General features: G+C 37.9%; 1 non-coding gene across 1 annotated transcript; it reads left to right on the plus strand.

The window, feature by feature from the left end:
- Nucleotides 1-11670: 11670 nt before the first annotated feature.
- On the plus strand, nucleotides 11671-11777 carry LOC116119602. The gene has a single exon (XR_004126413.1). It is a non-coding gene; the product is annotated as a small nucleolar RNA R71 (small nucleolar RNA).
- Nucleotides 11778-16986: the final 5209 nt, after the last annotated feature.

Below are 16986 nucleotides of genomic sequence, written 5' to 3' on the forward strand. Positions count from 1 at the left end.
AAACATATTTGTTAGTGATTCAATTGGATATTTGTGAAAAAAAGTGTTTAATTTGTGAAATTTAACTTAATTATTTCAAATGTCTTATGGGATCACAGGTATGTGTCAAGTGTTTTCAGGTCTTAAAGATGATATTCAGATGCAGGTATATCAATGATGGAATGTGGGATGACAAGAATCAAATGGTTCGTGATTGGAGCTGAAAAGAGAGTTAGGGCGATTTGAAGTTAAAGTGAAACTCTTGGAAAACGCTCCAGTTTAGAACATGCAACAGTAATTTGACAATAATTTGAGCTGTAGATATTGGATTGAGATTATTCTGAAACGTTGGAAAGCGGATTCACAAGGGGTACAATTATATGTTACCACTTGGCAAGATTCGAACGTTATCATGCTGAAAAAACCATCGTCTTGTTAAGATTCGAGTTCTAGGCAGAATCAACTATGCCTAGGCACAATGCCGCGGCAACACTGCGAATATGGACTTTTTTAGATTAAATTTATGACGGGTATTTCCTGTTTTAAGAGTTTCTAAAGTGATTGTAGTGGGAATCATACCCTAAAACCCTAGGAGTATAAATAGATGTCTTTAGCTGATTTTTAGGGAAGAAGGGAGAGAAGTTCAGCTGCTCTTTGGAGATTGCAAATTCTACAATTTTGAGTCACCAATTAGAGAAGTTTTCTACTCTTTCTTTATACTCATGTTTATGAATACAATGGAGTTTATTATTGAAAGTATGAACTAATTTTATTTTCTAGGGCTAAGATGTAGCCCAATCTATATATGCATTGAATTATTTGTTGCTAATTTTGATTAAGTTTGTTTAAGTTTTATTATTGCGCTTAAAGCTTTCAATTCTAAGGGCCCTAGAGTTGAATGATTTATGGGTTAGGTTGAGATCGAGAAGAAACCTAATTAGTCTAAGGTAATAAAACCATAGATTGAGCGAACGTCTAGAGATAGGTTACCGCGTTTGTGAGGCTCTGGTAAATCCATAGATACTTAATGATCTCTAAGTGCTAACTTGATTAGAGATAATTCGGGTTAGGTGAGGAGTAATTTGTTAATTGCTTCGAGAGATGTTAGCGAATATTAGGGATTTTGGTCTTAGATAAACTTAATTGGGTCAACAATAAGTCAATGCATAGGATTAATTGGTGTGAATATATCCTAGGTTTAGTCGTATTGATTTCTACCAATGTATTAATAAAAGTCTGTTTTTGTTTGTTCTAAATTTTTTATTTTTCATTGAATCATTCTAATAAATCTAATTAATCAAATAGCAATAAGAAGGTTAGTGTGGTACTGGTATAGTAATTCCTTGGGTTCGATATCTGTATTTATACACTTTATACTTGCAACGATTTCATACACGTAGCGAAAATCAACAACACTTATCAAAGGAGTGATCAACCTTTTGGGTCTCAAGAATAGGGTTTCAAGGACTTAGTTCCTTAGGGTTCTAAATCGATCATCCTCAACAGTTCCTAGCAAAACAATTGGATCATTCTATCAACCTGCTCTATGTCATCTCTTGGAGGCTTAAAGTATTAGTGAGTTCATTGATGACGCAAGCAGAAAGGTATGGGTTTTTTTTTGAAAATTTAATCTGATGTTTTGACACTTTAAAAAGCGATAGCCATGGTTGAAACGAGACAAACTAAGGGTGAATGCTTGCGATCCGATAATGGGTGAGGTACTAATCAAGGTTCAAAGAATATTGTGCTAATAATGGGATTGATGCGTTGTAACTACAACATGCATAAATAGCAAGTGCACTATTGCACAAAGTAATAAAGTGAGAGTGAGTATCATTCCCACAAGGATTGATTGTTTAAGCACAACTTTCCCAAGTGTTTCTCAAGTTGGAGCAACCGCAATTGTTGGATTAATGGAGAATTAAAATTAAACTAAAAACAAAACCTCTAAGTATTAAAAACTGAATATTGAAAGAAAGAAATAACGCAAGGATAATATCAATTTAAAAAACGGTTAGGGTTTTGACTTTATTGGACTCTATGGATGGATCAATGGATATACTAATTCACACTCACATTCACGGATGTATAATACGAATTCTCTAAATTGTCAAACATACTTAAGGCTTGAATTCTACTTTTCTCTATACACTTCCGCACCCAACAAATTGAAGAATATAGAATCAGTTCATTAAGCAATAGAACCCTAGGTTGATTTCATTGGTTCTTAAATCTACTTTAGCATTAATACTACAATGGTGATTACCCAGAAGCTCAACATGATTCATTTCTCAATCTCATCAGTTCATCAAATAAATTCCTAAAAAACGAGAACCACACCAACTCTATGCATAGAGGATGGAAATAACAGTAATCAATTCGTAATTCCATAAAAAAATCCAAAGTTCATCAAAACTAACGAAAAGGGTAGTTCAGATAATAACATAACAACAAAGAAACAGTAATAAAACAGTAGCATATTGAAATAAAGAGAAAGAAAAGATATCTCCACCTAGTTGAAGAATTTAAGGTTAAATCTCCATCTTCTCTATTCCTTAACAAAAATCCAAGTAATGTTAAAGAAAAACTCTAAACAACGGCAACAAGTCTCCCCCTTACGAAAAATGGCAATGTTCCTTTATACTCTCACCCTAAAAACTACACATTCCTAAATGAATTGTGCGTTTTGAAGAAATCTGAACTTCGCAGACTTCTCGCGGCGAAGGAGACTTTCGTCGCGGTGACGAGGTAGTGGAACCTTGTAACTTCCTTCCCGGGCGAGAATAAGCCGCCACGGCGAACCTTCATGAAAATCTGAATTATAGATTGCCCCAGCTTGTTTCTTTGCTTGAATCTTCAATCTCCAATGCTTTCCATGGGAACAAGCTTCATAGTCTTCCATCTGCTTCAGAACTCTTCCAAATTCGAGATCGCTCACTCGGGTCCAGAAACTCCAATTCACTAGTATTTACTCAAAATGTCAGTTTGGCCTGAAACACAAAATGTAGAGAATTAAGAATCAATTCAGGCAAAAATGAACTAAGAAGTATCTAAAATCCGGCCAAAAAGCCTAATAAAAACAGTATAATTCTCGGATTATCAAATACCCCCAAACTAAAGACATGCTCGTCCTCGAGCATCAGGTACAAAACAAAATGAAAGAAAAACAACAAACGCCCAAACAACGTAAAACAGCAAAACTAAAAAGAAAAACATAAGACTCAACTCAACACAACGAGCTGCCTAGAATCAAAACAAGTCTCAAAGATCGTTGAAAAGTTATTACTAGAAAAATGTTCAACACTCCAAAAAGTTATAAGTTGCATTGACTATCTTTCTCTATTGGTCCCCCGAGTAGGCGATCCCCACTTCAGTCCACATTTCGACTTCCCAGATTATTTTATTCAGAAATGCAAAGTGTATCAAATGACGGCAGACTCCATAAACCTAAGTATCGAACTACTCTCCACTAATGAGGATTAGACATCACTAAAGATCAAAAGGTCTTGAAAGGTTTGTAACGTTAGGCTCGGTTAGTGGGCTTCAACGAAATGGATAGGATAAACAAAGCAAGAGAACTCAGTTTTCTTTAAGCAAACATAAAAACTCAAATCAATCTCCACTTTCTTCCTCAACCATCACTACAAAGTCAACCAATTTATAACCCTCAATCATGCATAAATCTTCTTTTGCTTCTGCATTGCAATTTTCAAATTCTGTTGTTTTTTTTTTTAACAATATTTATTGAGGTTAATTACCCCTTTTATTCTTCTTGCTTTTCTCATGACCCCCAAACTATTCTTTTAGTTCGTTCTCACAACTCTCCAAACTCTTTGTGTTTGCAAAAATTTTAGGATTCTCTTAAAGGTTGCGGAAGTGTTTAGGGTGAAAGGTTCGGACGTTATTGGTTGCACAAGAAAACAAAAAGGGACTACAATGATTTCATAAGGTTCAAATGGGTAACTAGGGAAAGAATTCAGGTTCGGCTGGAAAGGGTCAAACGTTCTGAAAAAATGCCTAAATCAATTCCTCAACAATGTCTATTCCTAGAATTTCACCTCAAGCAATTCTAAACTAGGTTCTAGAGTCCACCAGCATTACCAAGACTTCACCTAACCACATAAAATGAATCTAAGCATGCCAAAAATAATGAACATGGTGGTTGAACCACTCAACAAACCTCAAGCAAAATTCAGTCAATTAACATAAACTTAAAACAATGCTTAACATTTTTTAGAAATAAAAATCCAACAATCCTATTCTCATCATAGACTTATGTAATTCATCATAGGCATACACAACAAAACATGAAAGCAACAAACAAAAATTAAAATTTTTTCAAATTTTTCCCTACCCCCAAACCAAAGATGACATTGTCCCCAATGTCACATTATGCACAATCTAGGAATAGAAAAACAGATTTTATAAAGGGACGAGATAGTTCCCTGATTAATCCGTGAAGTCGTAGTTTCTCTCAACAGCTTACACACCCTTTCCTTGGCTTTCTCATCACCAAAATCTGTAAAACAATTAACATTCTGTGGTGTCCACTGTTAGAAAATGTCACTGACTATTGTGAAAATATTACAATCCTAATCTCGTCCTTTCAACTAAAAAGTTCAACAAAAATTTAAACTAAACGAAAAACAATCCAAAAACAAACCACAAACAAATCAAAAATCAGTTCAAAGTTCCACAATACCCAACAATAAACCAAAATAAAAACAAACAAAAACAAAATACAAAACAGGTGCTTCGGCTCATTCGTCGGCCTCCTCCTCTCCTTCGGTGTTGTCCTCTTCTTTTTTGTAGGCCATCCACTCATCTGAATCCCAATCAGCCCATTGGAATTCTGCAGTATCAACATTTAGCTTGTTGAAGCTACTCTTCCGCATGTCATACATCATCTGGGTCTGCTCTGCCAACCAATCCTGATGTTTTGCCATACGTCTTATCTGACCCATCATTTGCTGCATCATTTCCCTTATGGTGGCTGTGGAACTGGATGATGTGGCAGCTCCTTGTGTGGTTCTTTGTCGTTTTGTTCCTACGCTTGGTTGCTCATCGTCTGGACGTTCAAGATGCTTGTGATAATAGTCTGAGTCGAGGATTGGGGCAACATGGACAAGTGGCTCATCATCATGTACCTCGATTCCTGCTCGAGTGCACAAAGCTGTAATGAGATGTCGGAATAGGTAACTCCCTCGCCCTAGTTTGGTTGCATGCTGAATGTTGTTCAGGATAATTTGTCCCACATCCATACTATTTCCTGTGGCAATAGAATAGAGCAATAATGCATTCTTATAAGTCATCGTACTATAGTGCGTTTCTGACATCATCCTCGTACTAAAAAAGTATTGCCACAACCGAGCCATCGATGTCAAATTAGTTCCCTTGATGCTCTTCTTGCCCTTTTTCAAAACCTCCCAAGTGGTGTTTGGTTTCGTAATGACCGGAAGAATGATATCATCTCAAACTGTGTCTTCCTAAAATTCGCATAATCATTTCGGTCAATCTTAGGCAAGTTATAAAATTCATTGATCACCTTCGCAGTAAATGCCACATCAGTGCCTCTCACAAACACAGTACCAGATTCACACTCTAGGAGGTCGGCATAAAATTCTCTCACTAGCGGCTCTACAGCCGCTTTTGCTCGGGTTGACTCATAAACAACCCCCAACGTCTCCCTTGACTCCATTCTTCAGCATGGACAGTGGTCAATCCACGCTCGGCAATGAATCCTTTATCCCTTCTTTGGGCTGCTCCTTCGTACCGTTACCGAGCGTTGTCACTTATAAACCGATTGTCCACTTTCTTCCCCTTTCCTTTACCTTTGGATGGTACTTTGACCGGCATTTTCCCCACAACAAATCAAACTCACAAATTCAATTCTAAGCACCCTATGAACAACCACACTCAATCCTGCACAAGCACCACAACTTCCAAAAACTGCAAAATGACCCCTAAACTATGATTTTTCCGCAATCAACCAAACACTCCAAAAATCAAAACCCAAAGTCCTCAATATCACACAATTCAAGATCCACACTTCCTTAATCACAAGCAAAACAAAAACTTCACAAAAATCCCAAAACTCAACTTCAACAATCAAAATTTTCAGATCCACACTCAAAACTCGCAATTGTGTAATTCAAAGTTAGGAACGCTTGAAATCTTACCGATCCCAAGATGCTTTCACCACCAATTTTACAGATTTCAATCCAAATTGCAAGATCCCCAATTTTTGCAAACCAAGGGTTTCCACAATTTTTTCGCAAAAATCCCCACTGAAATGAGTTGATTTTGTGTTTGGGATGGTTTAGGAGTTAGAAGAAGTGATGGAAGTTCACTGGAAAGGCTCAAGATTTAAGGTGGAAAAATTTGCTCTTGAATGTGTTTGAAGGTTTGCGTGAAAAATGAAGAAAAGAAAGTGGGTATTTATAAAAAGCAGACTTCTTTGCCGCGGCGACAAATTGCAGTGCATACATCGCTGTGGCAAACATGACTTGGCAAAATTTCACCCAACCTTCTTCGCCATGGCGAAAACAAATTCTTCGTCGCTGCAGAAAAATATAGAAGCTGCATCACAAAAAGAGGCTACTTCGCCTCGGCGAAGTCTGGGACTTTTCCACTTCCATTTTGTGTTAAATGTTCTTCGTCCCGGCGAAGTCTGGAACATTTTTCTTTTTTCACCTTAGTTCAAAACTTCACTTGAAACATCCAAAAGTACCTAAATTAAACTTAATCAAAAATCAAAAGATAACAAAACAAATGCAAAGAAATAAACAATATAATCAATTGAAAACACTTGGGTTGCCTCCCAAGGAGCGCTTGTTTATAGTCAGAAAGCTTGACTCTCTCAAGTTCTCATGTCGGGATGTCAAGGCGGATGGCGACGGACTTGAAATTCATCACGCCATCAATGTACGGCTTCAATCTCTGTCCGTTGACCTTAAATGTGCCCTTCTCTTCATGGGACACCTCCACCGATCTGTATGGGTAAACCTTTGTAACTATGAAGGGTCCGGACCATCTAGACTTAAGTTTTCTAGGGAAAAGCCTAAGTCTAGAATGAAACAATAACACTTTCTGCCCCACTTCAAAGTTCTTCTTCCTAATATGCTTATCATGCCACTTCTTGGTTTTTTCCTTGTACATCCTAGCATTCTCTTAAGCTTTATGACGGAACTCATCAAGTTCGTTCAAAGTTAGCATCCGTTCCTCCCCAGCGGCTCTTAAGTCCATGTTTAACTGTTTGACTGCCCAATATGCCTTATGCTCAAGCTCTACCGGCAGGTGACGTGCCTTCCTATAGACCATCCTAAATGGAGACATACCAATCGGAGTCTTAAATGCAGTGCGGTAAGCCCATAATGCATCATTCAACTTCCGTGACCAATCCTTCCTTGATGCATTGACTGTCTTTTCCAAGATTCCTTTCAATTCTCTGTTCGACAGTTCCACTTGTCCACTGGTCTGTGGGTGGTAGGGTGTTGCAACTGTATGTTTTACCCCGTATTTCCCCAACAATGCATCTAATTGCCTGTTGCAAAAATGTGATCCTCCATCGCTGATTATTGCCTGTGGTACCCCAAACCTCGAGAAAATGTTCTTTCTCATAAAATTAACCACCACTTGGGCATCACTGGATGGCAATGCAACTGCTTCCACCCATTTTGATACGTAGTCCACCGCTACCAAAATGTATGTGTTCCTATAAGAATTTGGGAAAGGACCCATGAAGCCAATTCCCCATACTTCGAAAAGCTCAACAACTAAGATATTGTTCAGTGGCATCTTATCCCGCTTTGAAATATTCCCACTCCGTTGACACTAGTCACATTCTTGAACCACCCGGAAAGAATCCTTGAAAAGGGTTGGCCAATAGAACCCAGATTGCAGAACCTTGGCTGTTATCCTAGCTTCTCCAAAATGACCAACCATTTCCCTTTCGTGACAATACTGTAGGATACTCTCCATTTCCTATTCCGGAACACACCTCCGTATCATCTGATCAGCACAATGTCTATAAAGAAATGGTTCTTCCCAAAAGTAATACTTCAAATCAGAGAAAAACTTCCTCTTTTGTTGGAATGTCATGCCTATTGGGAGCACTCTCGATGACAAGTAATTCGCAAAATCTGCATACCATGGTGCCTCCTCTACTCTCATTAATTTCTCATCTGGAGCGTTTCTTTGATTTGGGTTTCCTCTTCATTTCCTTGAATTGGCCGTTCAATCCTTGACAAATGGTCCGCTACCACATTTTCTGACCCCTTCTTATCTTGTATCTCCAACTCAAACTCTTGTAGCAATAGGATCCATCTTATCAGCCTCGGTTTCGCTTCTTGCTTTGCCAATAGGTGCTTGAGTGTTGAATGGTCTGTGAAGACTATCACCTTGGCACCTAGCAAATATGAACGAAATTTATCAAAAGCAAAAACCACAGCCAACAATTCTTTTTTAGTGGTGGTGTAATTCAATTGTGCATCAGTGAGCGTTTTACTAACATACTGAATTACATGCAACACTTTATTTTTTCTTTATCCTAACACTACTCCTAGTGCAAAATCACTAGAATCACACATCAATTCAAATGGTAGTCCCCAATCGAGAACTGCAATAATAGGTGCAGATACAAGTAATTTCTTTAGAGTTTGAAAGGCATGCATGCATTCATAATTAAAATCAAAAGCAACATCTTTAATCAATAAATTGCAAAGGGGTTTATAGATCTTAGAAAAATCCTTGATAAACCGTCTGTAAAACCCCGCATGCCCCAAGAAACTTCGAACTGCTTTAACATTTGAGGGTGGTGGCTGCTTCTCAACCACGTCCGTCTTTGCTCGATCCACTTCTATTCCGTCTTTTGAGATTCTATGACCAAGCACTATCCCTTCCTGGACCATGAAGTGGCACATTTCCCAATTGAGCACCCAATTGAGCACCAAGTTCGTCTCTTGACATCGCTGCAAAACAAACAAAAGATTAGATAAACAATGATCAAAGGACAAACCAAAAACAGAGAAGTCATCCATGAAGACTTCTATAAACCTCTCCACCATATCACCAAAGATCGACATTATGCATCTCTAAAATGTGGCTGGTGCATTGCATAACCCAAAGGGCATTCTTCGATAAACAAATGTGTCGTAGGGACAAGTGAAGGTCGTTTTCTCTTGATCCTCAGGAGTGATGGCAATCTGATTGTACCCTGAATAACCATCCAGGAAACAATAGTAAGCATGCCCTGCCAACCTCTCCAACATCTGATCGATGAAAGGAAGTGGAAAATGATCCTTCCTTGTCGCTTCATTTAATTTTCGGTAATCAATGCACACTCTCCAGCCCGTGACCATCCTGATTGGTATCAATTCATTGCTGTCATTCTTAATCACTGTGATACCTCCCTTCTTTGGAACCACTTGCACCGGGCTTACCCATGGACTATCAGAAATAGGATAAATTATGCCCGCATCTAGAAGTTTCACCACCTCTTTTCTCACCACTTCCTTCATCGAAGGATTCAATCTTCGTTGTGGTTGAACTCTAGGCTTGATATCATCCTCCATGAGTATCTTATGCATGCAGAAAGATGGAGAGAGGCCTCTAATATCTGAAATAGTCCATCCAATTGCTGATCGATGTTCTCTCAAAATCTGAATCAATCGCTCTTCTTCCAAATTGCCCAACTTTGAACTGATGATTACTGGGAAGGTCTCTGAATCCCCAAGATACACATATTTGAGGTGGGAAGGTAAAGGTTTCAATTCAGGCTTTGGAGGTTCTTCCTTTCTTTCCTTTTCCTTCTCTTTCTCAAAATCAAATTCCTCAAATTCAAGATCTTGGTTCTCATCAATCGGTTGAAGTGCTTCCAACAATCTAGCACATTCATTCTTTGCCGATTCCTCTACCTCTACTGTTCTTGATTGTGCAATACATGCTTTTAGCGATAGTTATGGAGTGTTCTCTTCAATGGTCTCCGCTACTAGTTTATCCACCATATCAACACTAAAGCATGAATCCGTCTCGGATGGAAACTTCATAGCCTCAAACATATTGAACGTTACTGTTTCATCCTGAACCCACAACAGTAACTTTCCTTCTTGTACATCTATGAGTGCTCTTCATGTGGCCAGAAATGGTCGGCCCAAAATAAGAGGCATTTCCTTGTTCTCTTCCATGTCCAAAATAACAAAATTTGCCGGGAAAATCACTTTGTCCACTTTCACTAGCACATCTTCTACTATACCCCTCGGATGTTTTATGGATCTATCTGTCAGTTGCAACGACATGGTCGTTGGCTTCACTTCACCAATTCCCAATCTCCTGAAAACAGAAAAAGGCAGTAAATTGATGCTAGCACCTAAATCACATAATACTCGATCAAAAGTAATGTCTCCTATAATGCAAAGAATAGTAAAACTCCCTGGATCTTTGAGTTTCAAGGGTAGCTTCTTCTGGAGAATGGCACTGCACTCCTTCGTGAGCATCACTGTTTCCTCATCCTCCAACTTCCTTTTGTTTGATAAAATCTCCTTGAGAAATTTCGCATAGCTCGACATCTATTACAATGCATCTGCAAAAGGAATGTTAATATGCAATTTTCTAAATATTTCAATGAACTTGGAAAACTGCTTATCCTGATTCTTTTTCTTTAGTCTCTAAGGAAACGGCATAGGAGGAGTGTGATGTGCCAATTCTGGTGGTATCTCAGGAAATGACAATTTCTCCTTCCTTTGTCTTTGCCTCTCTTCCCGTTTATGTTCATCTTCCCTCAAACTGGTCGGTTTCTCTTCGGTAATGATCTCTTCATCAACTTCGTCCTCAGAATCTTCCTTTTCTTTTGGTGGCTTTCCTTCTTCTCTTGATTTTTCCACCTCTTCTAAAACTGTCCCACTTCTCATAGTTATTGCATTTGCTTGCTCACGTGGGTTAGTCACTGTGTTACTCGGTAGTGAGCCTTGTGGTCTCTCATTCAACTTGTCAGCCAACTGACCCACTTGTACCTCCAAGTTCCAAATAGACGCCCTCTGATTTCTGAAATTCATTCTCATCTCATTCATAAAACCCGTGGTCTCTTGCATAAACTTTCCAAACATGTCCTCCAATTTTGTCACCCTTTGCTCTCCTTGTTGGTTGTTCACCCCTGTTTGGTTGTTTGGCAATGCCCTTTGATTCCATTGATTGTTTTGCTAATTTTGTTGGTTTTGATTGCCCTAAGACAGGTTCGGGTGATTCCTCCAACCAGGATTATATGTGTTGGAGTACGGATTGTTCGGTTGCCTTTGATTTCCAGCCAAGTAGTTAACCTGCTCCGATGATGAAGATGCTAAGGCAAACGTGTTCCCTACTTGACATTCACTACTCACGTGATTACCTGCACAAAATTCACAAGTTAGTTGAGGTGCATGAATGGAATTTACCTACATACTTCCCAACTATTTTTGAAGTGCTGTCAGTTGGGCTGAGATGACTGTATATGCATCAACTTCATGAAGACCCATGGATTTCTTTGGTTGCACCCTCTCATTAGGTCTTTGATAATTGTTGCTTGCCAGAACTTCAAGCAACTCATGAGCTTCTTTCGGTGTCTTATTTTGCAGTGCTCCTCCCGATGCTACATCCACCATAGTTTGCACATTCACCGTTAATCCATTATAAAATGTTTGGACTTGCATCCAAACTAGCAACCCATGATGTGGACACCTTCTCAATAATTCTTTGAATCTCTGCCAAGCCTCATACAATGATTCCAACTCTTCCTAAATAAATGATGTGATATCATTTCTCAGGTTTGCCGACTTTGCTAGAGGAAAGAATTTGGTCAGGAACTTCTGTGCTAAATCATTCCATGTGGTGATTGTCCCTGATGGTAGTGCCAGTAACCATCCCTTAGCTTTATCCTTCAATGAAAATGGGAATAGTCTCAATCTAAAGGCATCATCTGACACTCTGTTTGACTTGAAAGTATCACAAATCTCCAAAAATTTGCAATGTGTAGATTTGGATATTCCTTCAAATCACCCTTGAACTGAACCGACCACTGGATCATCTGGATGATTGCCGGCTTTATCTCGAAGTTGTTGGCTTGTACCACTGGTCTAGTAATACTCGACCCTCTGCCTTCAACTGTGGGAACTGAGAATTCCCTCAGTGTTCTATTCTCTGCCATCTCTACAACTATGACTTCTGGTTCAACTCTGGCTTCTCGTTCTCTTGTCTCTCTGTTTAGTCTTCTAGTGGTTCTTTTAGTTTCAGGATCAATAGGAACCACTAGCTGACGTCTTGCTCTTCGCATAAACTACACAGAAAGAGACAAAAAGTGAGATTACAAGCCAACAAAAAAGAATAACAAAAAGAAAAAAAAATTAAACTAAAAACAAACTAAACAAAAATAAAGCTCCAATCTAGCTAACACAAGCAAATTTAATGTTAACACACAACTCAATCCCCGGCAACGACACCAAAAACTTGATGCATTGTAACTACAACATGCATAAATAGCAAGTGCACTAGTCGCACAAAGTAATAAAGTGATGAGTGAGTATCGTTCCCACAAGGATTGATTTGTTAAGCACTAACTTTCCCAAGTGTTTCTCAAGTTGGAGCAACCACAATTGTTTGGATTAATGGGAGAATTAAAATTAAACTAAAAACAAAACCTCTAAGTATTAAAAACTAAATATTGAAAGAAAGAAATTAAATGCAAGGATAATATCAATTTAACAAACGGTTAGGGTTTTGACTTTATTCGGACTCTATGGATGGATTCAATGGATTATGCTAATTCCACACTCACATTCACGGATTGTAAATCGAATTCTCTAAATTGTCAAACATACGTTCTCAGGCTATGAATTCCTATTTTTCTCTATTACACTTCCGCACCCAACAAATTGAAGAATAATAAAATTAAGTTCATTAAGCTAATAGAATCCTAGGTTGATTTCATTGGTTCTTAAATCTATCTCTAGCATTTAATACTACAATGGTGATTACCCAAGAAGCTCAACATGATTCATTTCTCAATCTCATCATGTTCATCAAATAAATTCCATAAAAATAGAATAACCACACAATCTATGCAATAGAGGATGGAAATAACAGTAATCAATTCATTAATCCATAAAAAATCCGAAGTTCATCAAAACCCTAACCCAAAAAGGGTTAGTTCATAACCAATTTAACATAAACAGCAGAGAAAACAATAAATAAAACAGTAAACATATTGAAATAAAGAGAAAGAAAAGATATCTCCCCTAGTTGAAGAATCTTCAAGGTTAAAATCTCCAATCTTCTCTATTCCTCAACAAAAATCCAAGTAATGTTCAAAGAAAACTCTAAAACAAGGCAAACACGTCTCCCTCCTTACACAAAATGGAAAAGTGTTCCTTTTATGCATCGCCCTAAAAACCTAAAACCTTCCTAAAATGAAACTGTGCGTTTTGAAGAAATCTGAAATTCGCAGACTTCTCCGCGGCGAAGGAAGACTTTCGTCGCGGCGACGATGTAAGTTGTAATCCTGTTGTTAACTTCCTTCACCACGGCGAACCTTCATGAAAAAATCCGAATTTACAGAATTGCCCTTAGTTTGTTTCTTTGCTTGAATCTTCAATCTCCAATGCTTTCCCATGGGAATAAGCTTCATAGTTCTTCCATCTGCTTCAGAACTCTTTCAAATTCTGAGATCCGCTCACTTCTGGGTCCAGAAACTCCAATTCACTCATTATTTACTCAAAATGTCCATTTTGGCCTGAAACACAAAATGTAGAGAATTAAGAATCAATTCAGGAAAAAATGAACTAAGAAGTATCTAAAATCCGGCCAAAAAGCCTAATAAAAATAGTATAATTCTCGGATTATCAGGGATCAAGATGGAGAAGACCATTCCTACAACTCCTCAACAGAATGGTGTTGTTGAAAGAATGAATAAAACCCTAAATGAGCGTGCAAGAAGCATGAGATTGTATGCTGGAGTACCATAGACATTTTGGGCTGAGGCAATTACTACTGCAGCCTACTTGCTCAATAGAGGACCCTCTATACAACTAAATTGCAAGATCCTAGAAGAAGTTTGGAGCGGCAAAGAGGTAAATTATTCTTTCTTAAGAGTGTTTGGTTGTTTAACAGATGTTCACATTGACTCTACTCTTATAAGTAAGCTTGATGCTAAATCTAACAAATGTTTTTTCATTGGTTATGGTGACGCCGAGTTTGGTTATCGGTTCTGGGATGACCAAAACTACAAGATTATAAGGAGTAGAGACATCATATTCAATGAAGAAGTAATGTACAAGGATAGGTTCAACATGAAGTTAGAAAATCCAAGCACTAAAGTGAAGAAGCAAAAGGTAGATGCTTTGAAAGACTTCCCGATGAATAGCATGCAAGACAATGACCAGGAAGATCAAGATAATATAGCTTAAGAAGTTTAACCACAAACACCTGTGTTCGAACCTAGAGGATCTTCTAGGACTATAAAACCACCACAGAAGTACTCCTGTTCTTTGCACTATTTTTTGCTAACTGATAGTGATGAACCAAAGTGTTACGAGGAAGCTATGCAAGTTGATGACTCAATCAAGTGGGAGCTAGCTATGAAGGATCAGATGGACTCATTATTAACAAATCAAACCTGGCAGTTAACAGAGCTACCATAAGAGAAAAAGGCATTGTAAAACAAGTGGGTTTATCAAGTGAAAGATGAATATGATGGTAGCAAACGATACAAAGCTAGACTAGTCATGAAAGGATTTCAGCAAAAAGAAGGCATTGACTACACTAAAATTTTCTCTCCAGTTGTCAAGTTGACTACAATAAGAATAGTACTTGGGTTAGTGGCAAAAGAAGACCTTCATCTTGAGCAGTTAGATGTAAAGACGACGTTTCTTCATGGAGAACTATATGAAGAAATTTATATGCAGTAGCCACAGGGTTTTAAAGTACAAGGAAATGAGAGAATGGTGTGCAAACTTTAAAAAGGCCTATATGGGCTAAAATAAGCGCCTAGATAGCGGGGCTTATAAACATGAAATAGACAAACTAAAAAGGAAATTGTCAAAGGGGTTTACTATGAAGGATTTGGGAGCTGCAAAACAAATCCTTGGTATGAGGATTACTAGAGACAAAGCCAAAGGTTTCTTGAAGATGTCACAAGGAAAGTATGTGAAGAAAGTACTCCATAGGTTCAATATGGATGGAGCAAAGCCAGTAAGTACTCTTTTGGCTAGTCACTTTAAACTATCCAAAGATCAGTCATTTACAACAGAGCATGAGTGAGACTACATGGCCAAGGTACTCTATGCAACAACGATTGGTAGTCCTATGTATGCCATGGTGTGTATAAAGCCAGACATAGCACATGCAGTGGGAGTTGTCAGTAGGTACATGGGCAATCCAGGAAAGTAACATTGGGAAGGAGTGAAGTGGATTCTCAGATATTTGAAAGGTACTAAAGATTCAACATTATGCTTTAAGAAGTTAGACTTAGAGCTACAAGATTATGTGGATGTTGATATTGCTGGTGACATTGATAACCGCAAGAGTACCACATGTTATGTCTTTACGCTAGGTGGTATAACAATCAGTTTGGTTTCAAAGTTACAGAAGATTGTTGCTCTTTCTACTACAGAGGCAAAGTATGTTGCTATGACAGAAGCTAGTAAGGAGGTAATATGGTTACAATGGTTCCTAGAAGAATTGGGTCAGAATTATAAGAGAAGCGCTTTGTATTATGATAGTCAAAGTGCAATTCACCTGGCAAAGAACCCAGTCTACCATGTTAGGACAAAACACATAGAAGTTCATTTCCATTTCATACGCTCAGTTTTGGAAGAAGGAGTTATAGCTCTCGAGAAGATTGAAGGGAGTAAAAATCTAGCTGATATGTTTACGAAGGTGGTTACCATTGAGAAACTGAAGTTGTGTACAACTTCAGTTGAACTTCTCGCTTGAAGAAAGAGTTGTTGATGCTGCTGCTGATGGAAGTGAAGAATTGAAGACTTGTTGAATTAGTCTCCGAGTGGGAGATTGTTGAGATTGTGGAGCCAAATTCAATCCAAGTTAGAGTTGGATTAGGACATGGATTTTACTAATTTGTGTTTAAGTAGAATTGTTTTCTATTAGGAATACAATTGAGAATAAGATTATAAATTGTATTAGGAATTAAAATATAATTCCTATTAGGATATGGGCTTGAGTCCTATTAGGAATAGTGTCCCATGAATTACCTATAAAAAGGGGTTAAGTGCTAGAGTTAGATATCACAAATTGAATAGAAGGCAAAACCACAATTTAAGAGTGAAAGCCACCAAATAGGGTTTGGTGAGTGAGCCAATTTGTGAGACTTGTGAGAGATTCTTGTAATTTATTTTCTTTTTATTCATAGCGAAATTCTGCATCAGCAAAGTTGACTTATCTTTCTTACGGAGAGTGAACCACTATAAATCTTGTGTTTGTGTGTGGGTTATTTTGTGTCCTTTGTTTGCATTATTTTTGCTTTCAGAAATTTAGTATTTGCTAGTATTCAATTAAATCTCCCCAATGTTTTCTGGCAAATTAAGTTTATTAGTTGGTGAATATAATAGAAGTTTTCCATTTTCCACTTTAAAATCGTTTTAATGGCTTTACAGGAAATAAAATTAAAACATCTATTCTTTCGACAATGACCAATACCCAAAAAGTAAAAGCCATCTCCTTCTTCACACCTTTCGCTTGGACAACCTTATCTTCTCGGGATTGTTTTTCTAGGCAGTAAAATAGATCAATAGATAAGGTATGGGGCTTCTCTTTTTTTGATAAGATAGGGACAAAACCAATCCTCAACATCTACACTACTTGTTTTATAGAGTTAATATCTCATTCTCGTATAGCTGGCTCCTATACAATTAATCCATCCACCTTCACTTTCTGGTGGTCACGAGCCCTTGAATCTTTAATCCACTCCATACACTTCTCAATCAGTTTAATATATGTTGATGGTAAATCCTTCATTAGCCATATATA

This window comes from Pistacia vera, unplaced genomic scaffold (genome assembly GCF_008641045.1).
Source record: "Pistacia vera cultivar Batoury unplaced genomic scaffold, PisVer_v2 Contig896, whole genome shotgun sequence".
Taxonomy (NCBI): Eukaryota; Viridiplantae; Streptophyta; class Magnoliopsida; order Sapindales; family Anacardiaceae; genus Pistacia; species Pistacia vera.